Here is a 20,707-nt window from a genome sequence, read left to right on the forward strand (position 1 = left end):
TGACACAACTCTAGCTATATATAGGGTTCAGGGAAGGGGGGACATACATTGTATTCACATTTGAGGTTGAGGGTCCAGGAAGCACAGGGAGCTATTTTTCTTCAAACAGATAAACAGCTGTTTCTTTATCACAATTACAACAGGAGATGGGGTAAACAAGGTGGTAAAAGGATTTTCGTGGAGACAGCAAGTCTGCTTAATTAAAAGATAGTATAAAAATATCAGGTGGTATATGTAAACAAGCTTTCCTTGGCTGTGTTTCAATTCCATGGTTTCTGGCTAAGATAATTTCTTATCTCTGCAGTGTAATCTGCCCCAACAGGAGTCACCTGCAGGTGCCTGTTTTGGGCCCCCTGAACTGGGGCAGGAGGAATCCCACCCCATGGGGGCTGTGGAGGGAGCTGAGTGTCCTTCTGGCCCCAGGTCTGCAGAGCCACAAGGAGACACCTCTGTTGACTCAGCTGAGTCCCTTCCCTTACTGGGGGTGAAGGAGATCCCTCCTGGGCACTGTCTGGGTTTCCTGTCTAATGATGGGACATGAAAAGAGGAATCTTGAACTTAGTGTCTGTTTGGAGAAATGACCCTGCTGAAAGAAGTGTCTGTGCCCAGCTGAGAGAAGGATCATCATTATTTCCTTCAGCTGTGTCCCAGCAGGGTCCCCTGGAGCCCCAGGGACACTTGGAGGGATCCCTGAAGGGCAGAAGTGCTGCCTGGGGCTGTTGCTGTGCTGCTGAGCTGGGCCGGGCTCCTGGCACACAGGGAGCTCCTGGCAAGCTCTGCCCAGGAGCAGCTCCTCTGCACAGCCCAGCAGGGCTGAGGGCACTGCCTGCAGCACCCAGGGCACAGGAGAGAAGGCAGAGAGATGAGAGGCAGCCTGGGCTGGGAGGTGACTGAGCTCTCACTGTGGGAGAAACCTTCACGGGATTTGAAGGATTATTTCTCTGGCTGCAGGAAAGTTCAACTTCCCTTCCTGAAGGCATCTCCTAAAGCTGTCACATCCCACAGCTTCTAGGATCTTTCAGCAGGACTCTCCCAGTTGCTGCAGTGCAGGGGAAGTGGCCACATGGCAGAGCAGGGCAGGAGCTGCAGGCAGCAAGGCCAGAGAGGAGAAGGGAGCAGGAGGTTCAAGGGATCCTGGGGTGGGAGGACAGGGCAGAGCTGCTCGGGGGAGGAACCTTCCCAGCCCTTTGCCAGGGTCAGGCTGTGGCTGCAGAGCAGTGCAGGTGAGTTCCTGCAAGTGTCTCTCCCAGCTGCCAAATGCCAGCAGTGGCAGGAGCTGCCAGGATGGCTCTGCTGGATTTGCTGGGGTGCAGCAGGAGAAGCTGCTGCAGAGCAGGACTTGCTGCTGCCCCCTCAGAGGCCCAGGGCAAGAAGGTTCCCTGTACCAGGGCTGGCTGTGGGGTGGGAAGGTGGGGGTGCAGCCAGGGGTGCCCAGGGCTGTGGTGCAGAGCAGGGTCCTGCCCCCAGGGCTCTGTGTGCTGGGGCAGGGACTCTGCTGCCTGCCAGGGGCAGCTCTCAGCCCGGCCAAGGAGCTGCCACGGGGCTGGGGGAGGTCTGGGTGGAAGGAGTGACCCCTCAGGGCCGGGCAGGGCCGGGCAGGGCAGAGCAGGGCAGGGCAGGGCCCTTCAGCTGCAGGGTCAGGGCTCCTCACAGCTTCAGCTCCACCTCCTCCATTTCCAGGGGCCCTTCTCAGGAAGCACATCCCCCCAGAACACCTCCCCCTTCCCAGCCACCGCAGGGGTCTGGGATCTGCTCTGCAGCCCCTGCCCAGGCAGAGCTGCCCCTGGGCACTGGGCTGGGCATGGCTCTGGCAGCACTGGCAGGGAGCTGAGCTGGGCACAGGCAGGGGCTGCTGGCAGGAACAGCTCCTCACCCAGAGACAGGCAGGCAGGGAGAGGGAGCTGCTGCCACAAGTGCTGGGCAGGGGGATGTGGGCCCCTCCCTGCTGTCCCTGTGGCACAGACCCCTTCCCTGAGCAGCTCCTCCCTGGGCTCCTTTCCCATCCTAAGCAGAGCCTGTGCCCTCAGGCCATGGCCCCTGGGCTGTGCATTGCCCTGCAGCAGCCAGAGCCCAGGCAAGGACAAGGCCCCCATTTCCATCTCTCTCTGTGTGTCCCTCCTCCCTTGGCAGCAGCATTGTGGCGTGTCCCTGCCATCCCCTGTTGTCTGGGCTGTTCTTCTTCTCACCATTGGCTTTTCTCAGGCAGTGCAGGGGCTTTGGGGTGGCAGGTTCCTGTCCAGACACAAACCCTTTGGGTGCTGCTGTGGGGATGTCTGTGGGAGCAAAATGCCCAAGTGCCCTCCAGGCAACTTCAGGACATTCAGCTGCTTCCCTGGGTGTCCTGCAGGGTGTCCTCCAGAAGGGCACAGCTCTGCCATAGTATCTCTGTGCTGTCTGGGATCCCCATGGAGAGGACACCTCGGTGGTAGAGCCATAGAAATGCTCTGGGCAGCTGCAATGATCCCTCTGTGCAGCAGTCTGGGAGAAGAAAGAGGAGATCCTAATCAGGCACCCTGAGAAAAGACAAGCAGTCTGTCAATCTGCCCTTTGAGCCCAGATTCCTCTGCTCCCAGAAAGGCCCTGTCTCTTTTTAAGGGAGCTCCTTAGTGTGATCCTCCCTCAGCTCCAAGCTGCCAGCGAGGGGCGGCTGAGAACAGGAGTGATGGCCAGCGTAGTTCTTCTCTCTGCACTGAGACCATCCCTTTGCCTCCCAGGACCCACAAGATTTCACTTGGAGAACATCAGAAATGTCAGGGATTTCAGCCATCCAAATTTACTTCTAAATGTGCCAAGTGAAACTGTAACAAAACTACAGCAAATCCCCTCAGCTCTGCTCTGCAGTTGGGCAAACTGTGAACAGCAGGGCTGGAGATGCTTTGATGTGTCACAGGCACATTTAATCTCGGATCACCCGGTGTCCTGAGTTGCCTCTCACAGCAAGGAGGATTCCTCGGGAGCCTGTCACAGGGTCCCTGCTCTCAAAGCCCCCATCAGCCAGCAAAACCCAGAGCTCAGGGGAGGGGGATGCAGAGAGGTCTTCCTGAAAAGAGACACATTTTGCCAATAGAGTCTGACCTGACTCAGTCCTGCCTTTTCCTCCTCAACAGAAAACCACACCCTGAGGTAGCTCAGAGCTGGAGGCAGCACTGCAGGAGGGGTCTCAGCTGAGTGGAGCAGAGGGGCAGAACCCCCCTCCCCTGCTGCCCACGCTGTGGGATGAGCCCAGGACACGGGGGGTTGTGGGCTGTGAGCTCCCATTGCTGGCTCCCATCCTGCTTTTCATCCCCCACTATCCCCATGGCCTTGGATGCAGGGCTGCTCTCCATCCCTTCAGCCCCAAGCCTGGCCCTTGAGATCTGGGGGCATTTGACACCCGCTGGCTCCTTTGATCCCCTTTCCCATCCCTCCCAGAGCACAGGGAGGTCCAGGTGCTCCAGGGGCTGCCCCGTGTGCCCCCTGCCTGTCCCAGCCCCCAGCAGGGACATTCCATGATGCCCCAACCTGCACTGCTCAGGATGCACATGGAGGGGGTGAAGGGGATCTCGTGTGCAGAGACCCCCAGGAGCCCCCTGAGCCTCTCTGCTCATGGCAGGGGAGCGGCCAGAGAGGCTCCGGGTGTGCAGGGGCTGGAGAAGGAGGGGACATGGACATGGGAATGCAGGCACAGAGATGGGAACACACACATGGAGATGGAAACACACCCATGGAGATGGGAACACCCATGGAGATGGAAACACACCCATGGAGATGGAAACACACACATGGAGATGGGAACACACACATGGAGATGGGAACACACACATGGAGATGGGAACACACACATGGAGGTGGGAACACACACATGGAGGTGGGAACACACACATGGAGGTGGGAACACACCCATGGAGATGGGAACACACACATGGAGATGGGAACACACACATGGAGGTGGGAACACACACATGGAGATGGGAACACACACATGGAGATGGGAACACACACATGGAGATGGGAACACACACACACAAGATCAAGCAGAGTAGCTTTGCTGAAGGGATTTATTGATCATTCAGGGGAAATGGCCCTGGGCTCTGAGGGAAATCAGGGATGATCATCTCCTCATGCTGCTGGAGGGGGACAGGGCACGGGTGTCACCACCAGGCCTGAAAGACAGAGCCCCAAACGTCACCCCCAAAGTCCACTGCAACATGAGAGGGGCCTTGTCCTGACCCCTCTCCCTGCAGGCACTGCTCACCTCAGACATCCAGGGATGCAGCCACGCCTTTCTCACCAACAGGACCCAGCACCTTCTCAACCACAGGGGGCTGGGGACAAAGACAGGCTCAGAGACACACTGGGTGCAGTGGGATGTACTGGGAGCCTGGGGGAAGAAATGGAATCCTTGGGAAGGTGCACTGGGGTATACTGGGGCAGACTGGGATGGTCAGAAGTGTCATGGCCATGTGAGGGGAGGACCCAACTCAGGCAGAACTCCTGGTACCCACCTGAGCCATCTTCAGGATCCCAACTTCCACTAAATCCACCTGGAGAGAGACCAGGAGCCCTGGCTGGTCACTGGGATGTCCCCGGTGCCAGCGAGGGATGGGGGGACCAAAGTGTCCCCCAGTTCCCAGACTGGATGCCCTCCAGTCCCCCCGGCCCACTCACCTCCCGCAGATCATTTTGGGTTCCTGCCAAGAGTGCCTGGGCAAGGAGAGCAAAAGTTTAAGCAGGATTGGCCCCTGTGGGGCTGGGGGAGGAACACGGGTGTCCCCAGCCCCCCCCAGCCCAGGGCTGCCCCCGTCTGAGGGGGAAAATCCCTTCTGCTCCCCCAACCCCACTGCACCCAGTTTCACCTCCAACCCCTGTGCCTGCAGGGCCCAGGGTGGGGATGGAGACAAGGAGAGCCAGGGGAATTCAGGGCCTGCAGGGAGGGTGGGGGGAGGTTGGGGGGGACCCAAAGATGCTGAACTGGGGGGAACTGGGGAGCCCACGGGACTGGGATTGGGGTGTTGAAGGGGCCCTGTGTGGGATACAGGGGAGGGGAAAGGAATTCAAGTGTAGGGACATGGGGACTGCAAGGGAGAGGCTTGGTGGGGACAGGAGGAGGAGGATGGAGGAGGACAAAAACGAGGGCACTGGGAGATGGTTGGGAGTGGAGAGGGAGGCAAGGAATGGTCTTGGGAGGTACCAGGGCAGTGGCCTGGGTGAAAGGCAAAGGTCTGAGGGGAAAGATGGAAAGAAAAGCTTTGGGAATGATCAGTGGGAGGATGTTTGGGGACCCTGGGTAGGACACAGAGCAGATCCTGGGGAGGAGATGCCTGAGGGGACCAAAAAGGATGGGATGGGAGGTCCAAGGGGTGGGATTTGGGAGCACCATTAAAAGAAACAGGTGGGGGCCCTCCCAGCAATTGACAGTGGACCTCCCTTGTCAGGGATTGCTGAATGGCTTCCTGCTGTTGCATCTTTCATTTCTTATCCAAAATCACCCAAATAGTTTTCAAACAGTGCCTGCCAATGGAGCTTGAAGGCACTCGTTCCATCAAAGCCATACCTGTAATTCAGAGGCATAAACAGAGAATGTAGATTTGTCTCTTAAGGTGCTCTCTCATTTCTACTAGATGTCAATTAGCATCATGTAAAACATGATCATTAAAATTGAAAACTCTTACCCTTCTATTTCCCTTTGAAAAATAATTCTGCTCTTAAAACTCTCACTTCTGTTTGATTGTTTTAAATCCAAATGAATGTGTGTACTAGTGGACACAGACAGGGCTCCCTCACAGAGAAGCCCATGAAGTATGGGCTGGATGAGCAGACAGCAGGCTGGTTGAAATCTGCTGGCCAGGGTGGTGATCAGGAATGCAACATCCAGCTGGAGGCCAGTGATCAGCAATTCCTGGTGAACATCTTCATTGATGATCTGGATGATGGGATATAGTGCCCAAGTTTAATGGAGCTGATGAGTTTACATTCCGACTGCAAGGAACATGTTTTCACATCTGAAGCAGGGGATGGGAAACCAGAGACTCACTGTGAACACCCAATGATTTCCAGAGCCTTTCCAGAGCATTTCATTCAAATCCGGGAATTTTGGATTAAAAAATCACGGTGCTCCTCCATTACTCTGGAAAGGGGACCCTGGTCTGTCAGGAGTGAGGACATTGCTGAATCTGAAAGCTGGAGAAGACAACAAGAAATGTGTGACCCTCCAGAGGATGAAAGCCCTGGATGAAGTTGTCAAGAAGTTCAGACCCAATGCCTTTCGAGTTTTACGGTTGTGTCTTAACATTTCTTGTAGTTTTTCCCTTGTTTGTCCCCTGAAATTGTTTGATGAAAACTCCCCTTGATGTCTGTATCCTTAGACCCCGCTCCCCGATTGGCCAAAGTTTGCTGCATTGCAGTATTTCCCTTTTGGTCACCCTTTCCCTAAAATGGATAAACCCTACCCCTTTTTCCCTTATCTAGTTACACTTTGCATGCTGGGGTCCCAACTGGGGTGCCAGGAAGAGCTGTGCTTTGGTACCAATTACCTCTGAAGCTGCTCGTGTGCCTTCATAGGCTGCTAAGATTTCCTTCTCCTCAGGGGTGGAATTGGTCTCAGAACCTCTGTAGCTTTGGCTCCAGAAACCCAGTGGTCGCCCTCACGTCTCACCAGGCACCTTTGGCCAGAGGCTCCAGGAGGGACCTTTATCTGCAGCTGCAGAGTAGAGGACATTCTTTACCTCTGGTCCTGTCCTGACTGCTCCAAGAGCCACGGCATGTGCAATCTCTTGCTTGATCTGCCTGAAAGCTTGTTGTTGTTCAGGACCCCACTGGAAATTGTTCTTTTCACGGGTCACAAAGTAAAGAGGGCTCACCATCTGGCTGTACTCTGGGATGTGCATCCTCCAGAAGCCAATGGCTCCCAGAAAAGCTTGGGTTTCTTTCTTGTTTGTGGGTGGAGCCATTGCTACAATCTTGTTGAGGACGTCTGTTGGTATCTGGTGTCGTCCATTTGCCATTTCACCCCTAGGAACTGGATCTCTTGGGCAGGTCCCTTGACCTTACTCTTCTTGATGGCAAAACAGGCCTTGAGGAGAATCTGGATGATCTTCTGTCCTTTCTCAAAAACTTCTTCTGCTGTGTCCCCCCACACAATGATGTCATGGATGTACTGGATGGATGGATGGGGGTCACAGCATCTCGGTTCCTCCGATACTGTTGCCTGTGCACAGTTGTCGTGGCCGTTGGCACTTCTTGTCCCCAAAGCTCCAGCGATTCCTTTCGTACAAGAAGGGGACCAATGCAGCACCACCTCTCCAATTTTAAGTAGCATTTTCGCTGCCTTCACCACTAGGATCATTGTCGCTGAACAATGTAGGGATGGGTTAGAGCTGATCTTGGAGTCTTTGCTACCAAACCTTGAAGGCCACCATTAAGGAAACTGGCTACTAGTCCGTGGATGTCGAAATTAAGGAAAGGAAGCAATTCGTTCCATCCATCTGAACGGTCCCTTACAGGATGTCCTGGGACAGGCACAAAACCAGCAAGAATCAGGAAAAAATTAGTAAAAAGGCCATTGTTATTATTTTTCTTTCTCCTTGTTCCTAAACAAAGCTATGTTTAGATAAACAAAATCCTTCTTGGCAGCTCTCCCAGGAGTGTCCCAAAACAATGGTGGATGCTGACAAAACAAACCTGCTCTTGGCAGCTTTCCCAGACAATGTTCCCACAACAAAACCAAAGGAACCAAAACAATCCCACTGCTGACACCAAAACCATCTGTAGCCGGTTGGAGTTGGCTTCCTGCCAAACCCCACAGGCTACAGAAGATTACTACGTGTAAATTTAGGGTAGAACTTAGGTGGGAGGTTCCTGTGCCACAGAGCTCTTTCCCACAGTTTCTCTTGGAAAAGAATGGAGTTCCACAGCTCATTGCTTCCATTTCAATCTTTTTGGCCTTTGACCACTCTGGAAAATCTGTACCAACCTGATGAGCAGAAGTCTTGGGCTTTACCACAGGTGTCTGGGTGGTGTTCTGAGAGCCAGACTTCTGCTCAGTCCCAAACTGATGCCAAGATGTCCCAGGCCAGGTGAATCCAGAAGTGGACTTGCAGCCAGAACTCCGCTGACAGCGCTGCTTGGGACCGCAGATCTGCTTCTGTGGCACTCCAAAAAGAGCTTGGTGTTGGCCACTGCAAGTCTCTCAGTAGCTCTGAAACATTCACAAGCACACACAGAGTCATCTCTGGCAGGAAGGCTTTTGCAAAGTTCCCCTCCACAGCCTTGGCTACTACTCGACTTCTAAAAGCCAAGGGCATGAAGAGCGTCCAAAACAAGCACATCCTTTGATCTGAGCTTGTTCACAGGGCCTGTTTCTAAGAAATCACACCAAGTGCAAGGAGCAGCCAGTGTCACCTCCAGAAGAACTCTGGGCTACCCTGGCCTTCTCAAGGAAAGCTCAACCCTCAGACCCGCTGCCAAAACAGAAGCCAAGAAAGAGCCGCCTTATTTTGGATTCACAGAATCCAACTCTCTTCTCCCAGAGGCCTCTCCTTATTCAAACAGGAAAGGGCACAAGATTCATCTTCTCTGTCACCCACGGCATGAGGAGAGGAGAGACTGGCAAAAAGATTGCCTGCTAAAACAACCTCAACTTGAAAAGACACCAATAATGCCACAGTGGTGCTGCTGTGGGGTTACTGCTGGAACTCTAAAGAGAAAGGAAGACAGGTCTGAGGAAGGGAAGGCTCTGAAGGAACTTTCCCCACAAAGATGCCACGTTCTGCTTTCAAACCTGACGCTGGCCAGATGTAGAAAAGGGATTTCCAAGGAAAATGCAGGAGGAAAGAGGAGTCTGTTCTTACCAGTCCAAAAAAGCAGGGACTTACCTTTCCAGTTTCTTGGCGAGGCTTTTTCTGGTTTTGGCTTCCACCAGATACAGTTCTTTGTACTTGTCCACTTCTGCCTGGGTGGATTCTTTTGGAAAAGGTCTTTCTGCTTGGTTGCTTTTTGTCCTTCCCAGTGCACGTTCCAGATCTCTAATTCTGTCTTCTAATTGTTTTTTCAGTGAGTCCACATGACTGGCTCTGATTTCTTCTAAGGTGTCCTGGTGGGCTGCCTGTGCCTGAAGGAGACAGTGCACCTTCAACCACCACAAGAAAAAGAGAGCTCTGCCCAGCACAAAATTGCACACACCCAGTTCCAAGGGCCCAGCCTTACTCAGAGAGGCGGCTCTGCCTCCTCACTCCCAGCAGCAATCAAGGCACAACCCAGGAGCTGCCAGGGCAAACAATTCTTTGCAGTGGGAAAGAAGCCCAAATGAGCACTCTGCTTCAAAGCTACTAATGAAGAGACACTGGGTCTGTAGGACAGGGCATTTCCAAAAGGATTCTTCAAAGACAAGAAGAGCTTCCACCTCCACCTCCACCCCCTCCCTGCCATCCCTGGAATTTCAGTGACTCCTTTTCTGAGCACCTTCCCCCCTCCAAGGACAAAGCAGCACCTGTAGGTCTGGCCATGACAGCTGCAAGTTGCCAAACCCATTCAAGGATGAGCAGTGAGAAGCAGAGCAGCGCACAGAGATCCCCCCAAGCACTGCAAAGTGGGAATCTGCCTTGGGTAGCCTTTGGATTCAGGGACCTGCCGGCACATTCCACACCCATGACAGCACTCCTGCCCAACCAGATTGCCTTCTGCCACTGCCTTCAGCAAAGACAGAAGCTAACCCACAGAATACAGGAGCAAAAGAAAAAGACCAAACACCATGGCCACAAGAGAAGTTTACGTAGTGCCTGTGGACACTGGGGAGAAATTCACTTACTTGCAAAAACTCATTGACTTCCTGGAGTTTTTGTCTTATTTCCTGGTCTGCTTGTTCTTCCACCTCTCTTTTGCACTGTTCGAGTTGGCTGCGATCCACCACGTTGGTCTCCAAATGATGGTGGAGTTTTGCCAGCTCTTCTTGCAGCTGGCATTTGTCCATGGCCAGGTTCTCGCACTCGCCACGCAGGGCAGACAGTTCTTCTTGCAAAGCCTGGTTTTTGGCCTCCAGCTGCGTGCACTGTTCACGTTCCCTGTCCAACTGCTGGGAAAGTTCAGCAACCTGCAGACAGAAAATAAAAAAAGGAGCTCAGTGTGGTGTAAAGGAGGTGAATTCTGGGAAAACCCCAAAAGAGGGTGGCCAGGGAGACTTTATTCATCATCTGCTGGCTCAGGACTAGACACAAAGTGCAACCAGGCTTTTCTTTTCCAGCAAGAACAGCTTTCCCATCATTTGCCGTAGAATTCCTCAGCTTCCCAGGCTTTTGGAGTTCCTCATGCAAAAATGCTCCACGCTTCTGGACTCCAAAGGAATGACTGCAAAGGCAGGAAGCCATTCTACAGGGATGCCTTCAAACCCAAGCGTGGCTCTGACAGACGCCGCTTTAGCAACGGATCCGAGTGACGAGCGGAGAAGGGATCAGAGGTTCTGTGCCACTGCTGCACAGGCACAGCAGCCTCAACAGCACTGCTGGGAACAGTCCTTCTGGCTCCCCACCACAGGATGGGCTGAAACAGCTCCCCGTGAGCAAGAAGGGACAGATTTTCCCCTGGGAGGCCCCTGTCCTCCTCGTGCCCTGGGCAGCAACAACACTGAGGAGAAAAGCCAAACCTCAAGTGCCTCCTGCTCAGCTCGTGCCTGAGACAGGGCTCAGGGGCTGATGGTGCCCTGCCAGTGACAGTGCTGTTCCTCCCCTCTCTGCCAGGGCAGCAATTCATCTGGCACACCCAGAGGACGCTGTCACAGCCTCCCTCCAGCTGCAGCCAGGCCTGAGCTGGGCCCCACTGCTCTCAGCCCATGCACGTGATGTCCTGCCAGGACGGCAGACCTGCCCATCCCTCAGGCCCAGCCGGGGGATCTGCACTCTTGGCTGACCCCGCTCACTCTCAGGGGACCTGTTCTGCTCTTCTTGCTCAGGGCCTGTGGGACGGCTCCCTGGCCCCTCAGCTCACACACCCTGCCAGGCTGGCTGCCACTCCTGGCTTGCCCCTCCTCTGCAGGACAGCCTGGCCTCCATCAGCCCTTACACCTACTGCTTTGCCCTCAACATTTGCATCTTTCCCCAGAAGGAGAACTACCCCGGATTAGTTCGAGTCATCTCCCACTGGAACAGCAGGAGGAGCATTAAGAAAAGCCCATCACATCCAAAATGCAGCCAAGGGAATAAAAACATCCACATGACAAGAAATAGAGGGAAAGCATCTCCCAGCTTTCAAAAGAAGGAACACCACAACCAAAGAGCACCACCCAGAGCACAGCTCACCTCTCTTTGGAATCCATCGACTTCCTTGACCTTTTCAGAATATCTCTTCTTCATTTCTTCCAGCTGGGACTGACTTCCTTTCTCTTCATTAACCCGGAGTTTCCTCCTCTCTATCCTCAGAAGCTTTTCCAGCCTGCACAGCAAATTAGTCAAGAAAACCATGAAACACAGGAAGAACCAGCCTTTCCCCCACGGTCTCACAGAAACAGCACAGACAGCATCCAAGCCTAGAATGGCTTGGCTTGGCAGGGACCTTAAAGATCATCCAGTTCCAAGCCTCCTGCTCTGGGCAGAGACACCTTCCACCAGACCAGCTTGTTCACAACCCCATCCAACCTGGCCTTGAACACTTCCAGCCATGGGGCATCCACAGCTTCTCTGGGCAACCGGTTGCAGTTCCTCACCACCCTCACAGCAACCAATTTCTTCCTAGGATCAAATCTAAACCCACTCTCTTTCCATTTGAAGCCATTCCCCCTTGTCCTCTCACTACCTGCTCTTTTAAATGCACTCTCTTCATCCTTCTTGTAGGCTCCCTTCACACCCCAAAAGGCCACAATTAGGTCACCCCAAAGCCTTCTCTTTTCCAGGCTGAAGGGTTGCAATTGTCCCAGCCTTTCCTCCTAGCAGAGGTGCTCCATCTTTCCAAGCACCTTGGTGGCCTCCTCTGGGCTCAATCCAACAGCTGGAGGTCCTTGCTGTGCTGAGGAGCCCAGAGCTGGATGCAGCCCTCCAGCTGGGCTCTCCCAAGGGCAGAGCAGAGAGGCAGAATGCCCTCCCTCCACCCGCTGGCCACGCTGCCTTGGACGCAGCCCAGGACACAATTGGCTCTCTGGGCTGCGAGCGCACATCGCCGGCTCATGTCCGGCCTCTCCTCCAGCCCAAGGGCTTCTCGGCAGGGCTGCTCTGCCCCTCTTCACCACCCAGCTTGCACTGATACAGGGGCTGCCCTGAGCCACGGCCAGCAGCTTGCACTGGCTCTTGGTAAACCATCAGCAGATTGCCATGGGCCCACTTCTCCAGCTTGTCCAGGGCCCTCTGGATGGCATCAGCTGTGTCAAACACACCCCTCAGCTTGGTGTCAGCTGCAAATTTGCTGAGGGCGCACTCCAGCCCTTCCTCTGGATCATTAGTGAAGACATTAAAGAACACTGGGCCCAGTCCAGACCCCTGAGGGACACCACTCGGCACTGATGGCCCTCAGCACTCTGAGCCATTGATCACCACCTCTGCATGGGACTGTTCACCAATTTCTTATCCATCAAACAGTCCACACATCCAGTCTGTCTCTCTCCACTTTGGAGAGAAGGATGTTGTGGGGGACTGTGTCAAAGGCTTCCCAGAATGACAGGGAGATGACATGGGTAGCCCTTGTCCACTGAGGCAGTCACTCCATCTTAGAAGGTCACCAGGTCGGTCAAGCAGGACTTGCCCTTGGCGAAGCTGTGCTGCTGCTTCCAATCACCTCCCTGTCATCCACGTGCCTTGACAGAGCTTCTAGAAGGATCTTTTCCATCACCTCCCCAGGCACAGAGGGCAGGCTGACAGGTTGGCAGTTCCCAGGGCCCTCCTTTCTACCCCTTTCAAAGATGGGCACAGTGGGGTTCCCTTTTTCCCCTCACCTGGGACTTCCCCTGACTGCCACGACTTTTCAAATATCAAGGAGAGGGTCTTGGCAACTCCATCAGACCCTGGTGGCCAATGGAGGGCAATAATGCTGGCCAGATGGAGAAGATGGATTCCCAAGGAAAATGCAGGAAGAAAAAGGACTCTCTCATTACCTCTCTAAACAAGCAAGGACTTACCTTTCCAGTTTCTTGGCAAGGCATCTTCTGGTTTTCACTTCCTCCAGATACAGCTCTTTGTACACTTCCATCCCTCCCTGTGCTGCTTCTTTACGAGAAGCACTCTCTTGTTGGGTGTTTTTGATCCTCTCCAATTCACTTTCCAGATCTCTAATCCTTTTTTCCAACTGGATTCTCATGGAAACACAATGACTGTCTTCAATTTGTCCTAGTGGGGCCTGGTGGGCTGCCTGTGCCTGAAGGAGACAGTGCACCTTCAACCACCACAAGAAAAAGAGAGCTCTGCCCAGCACAAAATTGCACACACCCAGTTCCAAGGGCCCAGCCTTACTCAGAGAGGCGGCTCTGCCTCCTCACTCCCAGCAGCAACCAAGGCACAACCCAGGAGCTACCAGGGCAAACAATTCTTTGCAGTGGGAAAGAAGCCCAAATGAGCACTCTGCTTCCAAGCTCCTAATGAAGAGCCTGTGGACACTGGGGAGAAATTCACTTACTTGCAAAACGAGGCTGACCTCTTGTAGCTTTGGACTTCTTTCCTGGTCAGCTCCTTCTGCCACCTCTCTTGTACACTGTTCTCTTTGGCTGCCATCCAGCACCAAAGTCTCCAAATGGTGGTGGAGTTTTGTCACCTCTTCTTGCAGCTGACATTTGCTCTTCTCCAGTTGTTCACACTTCCCAAGCAGAGTGGACAGCTCTTCTTGCAAAGCCTGGTTTAGGGCCTCGAGCTGCATGCCTGTTCCAGGCTCCATGTCCAGCTGCTGGGAAAGTTCACCACCCTGTGCACAGAAAAAAAAAGAAAAGGAAACTCAGCGTGATCTAAAGGCAGTGAATTCTGAGAAAATCTCTCAAGGGGGTGGCCATGGCAACTGTATTTATCATCTACTGGAAACCAGCCTAGAAAACACTTGAAAGATTCCCCCACAGAAAGAAGAAACTTTACACCTAAAAACTTAAGAATTTGGGAGACACTTCTGGCAACAATACTTCTGGGTCCCTTGGAGCTCATGATGAAACTCCTCATTTAGAATCTAAGAATTCCTCCAGTGTCCAGCACACCAAATACCCTCAGGGCTTTTGTAGCAGCTGGGGAAAGGACCAGGCTGCTTTCTGAGCAGCCTCTGCTGAGGAGAAGGCAGAAACTGAGCTCCCCAGGCTCTCCAGGAAAACTTCATCTGACAGTTGCCCCACAGAAATAGGCAACTAGGCTCAAGAGTCACAAAAAGGAAAATTTAGCACCAGCTTACTGAGGCAGAGGCTTGCAGGGCTCTCGGAAGGGCTTCAACGCTCTCGCTTGGCTGCTGGACAGTGCCTTCCAATCTGCTGTTCTCACTTGCAAAGCTTAAGAAGAAATACAGCTCTTATTACCAGAAAATCCAATGCCAGACAAACTGTGCTAAGGAACAGAAGCCACAGCAGAAGTGTCCTTCAAAATCCCACTGACTCTCCCCCTGTTTCCACCCAATCCCCCAAAGCCACAGACCCCTCGCTTCACTGGGTTACTCTCTTACTGTTGCACGTCTTCTTCCAGGAGGTCCTGCAGTTCCTGGGAGGAAGTTATTGCCTCTCTTTTCTTGGCATCCAAGGCACTCTTCAAGTCAGGAACACAATGCTCAGACTGAAGATGCTTTTCTTCCTCCTCCTGCAGCTGTAAAACCACGGGAAGAATCCACAGTTGTCAGGGGAGCTTTTCCAGAGAGGAGCCAGCTGCTGCTGAAGAACTCAGGTGCTGCATGTCTGTGTGCATCCCCTCGGCCCAAAGAACTGCAATCCATTCAAGTCCCTTCAAAGCTTCACTTCTACTCCCCAATGAACACAATGAACACTGGTTTGTCCGTTTTCAGGATGGATAGGAAGCAACAGGCACCCCCAGGTTTCTCCCTGTGGGGACAGGCTTTCCATACCTCCGGCTCAGCCCTGTCCAGCTCCTCCTGCAAGCGCAGATTATCTTCCTCCAGGTGAGCCCCATGGCTTCCAGGAACCACAAGAGCAGTCCTAAAGCATGCAAAATTTCATCAGAAACATGTCTGATCCTGCATCACTTTTCCCCTGCTTGCTCCCAAAACAGCTCTTCCCCCCTTTCCTACAAGCTCCGGGAAAGCAAAGCCAAGTCCATGGAAGCATTGGAGAATTTCTCTTACAAGGGGCCTCCCTAAAGCAGCCTCAACTACCAGCTCAGGCCGTGCTGTTCAGGGCTCCTTGCACTGCTCTTCCAAGTCCCCCCAGATGCGGCTGCACAAACTCCCAGGGCAAGCCCTTCGACCCCCTGACCATCTCCATGGCAGGAAGTTTTCTCCTTCTGTGCTCGGAGCCCCTCGTGTCCCCTGGGACAGTGTTGCTTCTCTTTCCCCCAACGCTTCCCTTCAGAGCACTGAACGCCCCAACTCTGCCGTGCCTCAAACCCCCCTGGCCTGCAGAGCAGCCACGCTGCTGAGCTACTGGCAAGTTTCCCCGGGGCTCTGGCTCTGGGTGGGGGGAGGGCACCACAGACAAGGCTTTCTTGCAGACCTCAGCGGGCAAAGGACGAGAGCCCCTGAGGGACGAGAGCAGCCAAGGGCAGACCTGCATTCACCAGTCCCACGGGGAACTGCTTCCACGGGGCTGCTCCTTCTTTTTCCCAGCTCATTGCCACGCCCCTCGTCTGGGTCACACTTGCAGACTACCCAGAACACCCGGGAGCTGTTTTGACAAAGCCCTCACCTTTCCCCCTGGGCTTGAGCAGGCCTGTCAGCTGCTTTGTTCACAAGGCACTCCAGAATCTCCTCGTGCTGTTGCAAGGCTGCAAGTTTGAAGGGGGTAAATCCCCACTAAAAGGAGAAAGAATCCCCATTAGAAAGACACAGACAAGCTCTGCAGCTCTTGGAAAGAGCAGCTTTAGCCACGTGCCAAGGTTACCTGGTTCTGAGCATCACTGTTGGCATGATGCTCCAGTAACAGCCCTGCTACAGCTGTGTTTTTAGAGAGCACAGCCAGGTGAAGGGCAGTGTTGCCATCAGCGTCTGCCAGATTGGGGTCGGCACCGTGTTCCAGCAGAACAGCAACACATTCTTCCTGCTCCTGCTGGACTGCCTGGCAACAACACACCAAAAGGGAAAGGCTTCCAACTTTTCCATCCCCCTCTGTCACAACGCCCTCAGCTCCTGAGTGCTGCCATAGAAGACCACCTTCAAAGATCAGCTAACAGAGGCTGTGCCGTGCCCATTGCAATAGGTGTGTTTCTATGGCCCTGCCCTGCAAGGAATCCTGCCAGACACCTCCCCTTTAACACCCCAGCACTGAGCCCCACCTCCAAGCTCAGAAGGCATTCCACACACCTTCATCAGGGCTGTTCTCTTGAAGTTGTCAGCGAGGTTGGGCTGGCTGTTCTTTCTTAGCAGATATCTGACGACATCTGCATGGCCATTGGCTGAAGCCAGATGTAGAGGTGTCCTAAAAATTAAACAGACGCTCTTAACCCAGACAGACAAAGGACGAGCCCAAGCTGTGTCTGTACCCAGCACCCTGGGGACCCTGCCCGGACTCTGCTCCTCCTGCTGCTGCTGCTGCTGCTGGTGCTGCTGCTGCAACCCTGCCCTGATGAGCCAGAGGGCAGAAGAGAACAGGTGAGGGCTGAGCAGCTGCAGAACAGCCCTGCAGAGAGAGCACGGCCAAGCGGCAGGTGGGCAACACGCGTTTGCAACAGCGCTGGAGCCCGGCTGGCAGCTCCGAGCAGTGAAAAGCTCAAGAGTTCCCTGTCCCAGCTGACAGGGCAAATGTCACTTTTCAAGCCTTGTCCCTAAGAGAGGGCTGCCGAGGACTACTGCAGCTTGGCTCAGGAGCAGCCAAGGTGTGCCACCAGCGTGGCCCAGAACTCACCGCATCTCCTGGTCTGGCCTGTCGATGCCGACTACCTTGACGTACCAGCGCCAGCGCCTCAGCCAGCCCAGGTCACCGCGGGCGGCCGCCCGGTGCAGCCTGCCCAGCCCCTGCTCCCGGAGCTGGGAGGCGCTGCTGGAGCTGGTGGCAGCCCAGGGCTGCCCACTGGGGCTGCTGGAGGGCGACTGCCGTCGCTTCTTGCTCAGAAGCCACGGCATGGCCCTGCTTGGAGCTCCCAGCAGCAGGAAGGGCAAGAAGGCCCCGGCGGGCTGCCGGGAGCCAAGTGGGGATGAGGAATGGGACGGGGCGAGGTTTAGGGGGAGGGTGACAAAGGGGGCGAGAATAAGGACGGGCACAGGGTAGAAAGCACAAGGCAGACGAGGTCGCCCTGCGCAGTGGTCGTGGCCTGCAGCTGCCAAGACGGCGATGCAGGCGCGCAATGCTCCCCGAGCGGGATGTGCTGCTGCTCCCCGAGAGGCTACAGCAGCTCTGGGCGCCGGCTGCGGGCACCAACAAAGCCGTGCCCGACTGGCGCCTGTGGCGTCACAATGGCTGGTGGAAGGCTCAGCACGTCAGCGTGGGGTGTGACAGAGGCCACGGGGCAGGGTGGGGCCGGGCGGGACAGGGCAGGGCGGGGCAGGTGTGAGGGCGGCCCTGCTGGGCCTTGTGGGAAGGAGGCGGCCTGGGCCTTGTGAGGGCGGCCGGCGGGAGTGGGCACTGCCCCGCCTCAGGGCGCCCCGGGGCAGGGCCCGGGACGCTCCCACCGGGCCGCAGGCTGCGGTAGGCGCTGGAGCAGCTCCCGCATCACCCGCTCTGGCTTTTTGCTTCAGCCTGGAGCCGGGCTGCCTCTGGACACACTGCCATCAAATGAGGCTCAGGACGAAGTGGGGCCACCACAGCTCTCAAGAAATGCCCACTCAGGACTCCAAGCCCGCCAGGCCAGAGTTCCAGGAAAATTCCCCAACTCCTTTGTCTTGTCCCTCTTGAAGAGCAGACACCTCACCCCCCTTCCCCTCACAACTGCTCTCTCCTGCTGCTTTGCCAGATGCCAACAGTGAATTTCTGCTCTGCTCCTCCACCAGGCAACAGGCAGCACACAGCAGGGCAGGAAGAAACTTTCAAACACATCTTGTCCCACTTTGTCTCGATGACAACACCAACTGAAAGATCAGAGGTTCTGCACCAGCTTTCTCAGCAGAGGGACACTACAATGGACCACAAACAGGCTGAAGAAATTTCCCTTTTTCTTTATGGGCTATAAACTGATCTGCTTCCCACGGGATCAGGGATTTGCCTGTGTTTTAAGGCTACCAGGAGCTCACCCACTATCTTCTGCCCAGAACACAAAGAGGAGGGCTCGAAAGCACTGCAAGAGTCTGGCAACTGAGTAGCAGCAATAGCTCACCTGGAGGCCATGATCTTAACACCACTGTGCTTCAAGCCTTCCCGGAGGAAGGGCACACATTTGCCTGGCCTCTGGGACAGGCTGAAGATGCAGCTGTGAGCAGAGCTGAAGGGAGCAGAGGACAGCTCTGGCTCAGCCTTCAAGCCTGGCTTCTCTTTCAGCCTTGAAGATGTCTGCTGGACTGATTTGCACTCAGACCAAGGGCAGAGAGAGAAGTCTTAACTCCCAGCCCGGGAAGAAAGCCATAAGAAGCCTTCAAAAATATGACTCTCCTCATCCCTCCCACCTAGGCCCAAAGAGCTCCAATTCTATCACCAAACGCAGCAGTTCTCCTCAAATGTCGGGACAGTTGTGGCAGCCGTGCCCTTTCTGCCAAAGTTGGACAGGTCCCCACCTGTCCCAGAGGCAAGCAGAGGGAAGAAGAGGGGACAGCCTTGGGATGGGGGAATGGGAGAAGCAAAGCCAGCAGGGGGAAAAGAAGAAAACGAGGACACATCCTGGAGTCTTGATGGCGACTGCCGTTGGTTCTGGCGGAGGAGCCCCTCTATGCTGTGTGTGCTTTGGCACAGGCTGCACTGTGGGTATGGCCCTGCTCTGCTGGTGGCCACTGCTCACCCTCTGCACAGAATCACGGAAAGACTAAGGTGCTCTAGTCCAAGGCCTGTTCTGGAACAGGGTTTCCTAGAGTCAGTTTCCTAGAGTCCAGTTTTCCTGGAAAAGCCAGGAAAGACGTAGGCAAAGAAGACATTCAGTATTTCTGCTTTTTTCCTGTCCTGTGGAACAAGCTGCCCCATCTTGTTGAGAGATGGGCCCACATTTTCCCTGCTTTTCCTTTTGTCAGCTACAGACTTAAAGAAGTCCTTCCTGTTGTCTCTGACATCACTGGCCTGATTCAGTTCCATTTGGGCTTTGGCTTTACCAACTTCATCCCTGCATGCCCAGATAATATTTCTGTTTTCTTTCTTTGCGTCCACTCTCTGTAGAGATGGGGGGAAATACATTGGGGGATTTGTTCCCCAGTGTCACGGGTTTACTTGTTCTGAAAAACCAAACGGGAATTTTCTTTCCCCTGCTGCCTGTGGGGGAGGGATGTTGAATGGGGAGGACAGTTTTCTGCCTTGGGTGATTACCTACCCAAAGGAGCTGGCTGGCAGAACTACTTTCAGCCTGACAGCTCTCCCTGGGGCTGGGGGGCACTCGTGAGGAGTTTTTTTCTCCCCTCCTCTCCTTGGAAAGTGGCACTTCACTTTTTGCCTTAATGGAGGCAAGGGGTGTGTGTGTTGGAAAAAGCTCTGAGGCCGTTTTGCTCTTGACCTGGTCATCTGGCTGCTCTCCGGCCTCGGCTTGCCTGCACGCTGCTCTGTCTCCAGCCCCAATCTGCTCAGATTCCATCGGAGAGTTTTGTGCTCACCGACGAAAAAAGGGGAGTCCTGACCACAGCCAGGCACAGACAGCGTGAGTTTAGTGGGAAAGAAACCGCCCTTCTTTCCCCTTTTCCCCTTCCCCTCCTCGTTGGGGGAAAATCTCCATTTTCGGCTTTTGCTGCGATCCGGGGCCCAACAGTGCCCCCTGCTGGCCAACACCGAGCACTGCAGGCCCCGCCCCTCCAGGGATCCAACAGCGCCCCCTGCTGGCCAACACCCAGCACTGCAGGCCCCGCCCCTCCAGGGATCCAACAGCGCCCCCTGCTGGCCAACACCCAGCACTGCAGGCCCCGCCCCTCCAGGGATCCAACAGTGCCCCCTGCTGGCCAACACCCAGCACTGCAGGCCCCGCCCCTCCAGGGATCCAACAGCTCCTGCCAACCGGGATTGGAATTGCGCCAGAGCACAGGGAAGTATCAAACTGTTTCCTTTGTTTGAAGGGGACTTTTTGGGCACAGGATTATTGTTTAGTTGGTTTTGTGTTCTTTTGCTGGTTTTGCCAAGACACAAATATCCTTTAATAAAGGGCTGTTATCTCTTCCTTTTTTCCATACTTCCTCGATTGGAGCCTCTTAATTTGGATTTACAATTGCTGAGAGAGAGGAGTTCGGTCTACTTCATAACTCATCCTCCTTAGCAAAACATTCCAGTCTCTTTACACTCAGACAGGAGGGTAGTGAAGTGGTTTCAACAGGCCCCTGGCATCTGCCCAGGGTCAAACCACGACACAAGGGGAACCAGGAGGATGTGGAGACCCCGTCACGGGAGAGTGGAAGGCTCAGACTAAGTCTTAAAAAGCAAAGCCTTGCCAGAGAGTCTGGAGGTGCAGAAAGGACTCCCTGGCTTTCTGAACTCCTTCCCAGGGAAGGGTTTGGGTGTGGTTGAATCCTCTCTTAGCCCCAGACTGTGTTCACAGTTTAAATTTAAAGGAATTAAAGAGCTCTTAAGCCACTT

At 54.5% G+C, this 20,707-nt stretch overlaps 3 long non-coding RNA genes across 3 annotated transcripts; all 3 read right to left on the bottom strand.

Moving 5' to 3' along the window:
* Window positions 1–10,017: 10,017 nt before the first annotated feature.
* LOC135405941 (uncharacterized) lies at window positions 10,018–13,209 on the bottom strand. Its single transcript, XR_010426116.1, has 3 exons — window positions 13,073–13,209; window positions 11,268–11,400; window positions 10,018–10,066 (listed from the first exon to the last, which is right to left on the bottom strand). It is a non-coding gene; the product is annotated as an uncharacterized LOC135405941 (long non-coding RNA).
* Window positions 13,210–13,277: 68 nt separating this feature from the next.
* Window positions 13,278–14,515, bottom strand: LOC135405168 (uncharacterized). Its single transcript, XR_010425767.1, has 3 exons — window positions 14,317–14,515; window positions 13,567–13,848; window positions 13,278–13,308 (listed from the first exon to the last, which is right to left on the bottom strand). It is a non-coding gene; the product is annotated as an uncharacterized LOC135405168 (long non-coding RNA).
* Window positions 14,516–15,021: 506 nt separating this feature from the next.
* Window positions 15,022–16,181, bottom strand: LOC135406265 (uncharacterized). Its single transcript, XR_010426243.1, has 3 exons — window positions 15,965–16,181; window positions 15,770–15,876; window positions 15,022–15,064 (listed from the first exon to the last, which is right to left on the bottom strand). It is a non-coding gene; the product is annotated as an uncharacterized LOC135406265 (long non-coding RNA).
* Between the last annotated feature and the right edge of the window lie 4,526 nt (window positions 16,182–20,707).

Source organism: Pseudopipra pipra, chromosome W, assembly GCF_036250125.1.
Source record: "Pseudopipra pipra isolate bDixPip1 chromosome W, bDixPip1.hap1, whole genome shotgun sequence".
In the NCBI taxonomy this organism is placed as follows: Eukaryota; Metazoa; Chordata; class Aves; order Passeriformes; family Pipridae; genus Pseudopipra; species Pseudopipra pipra.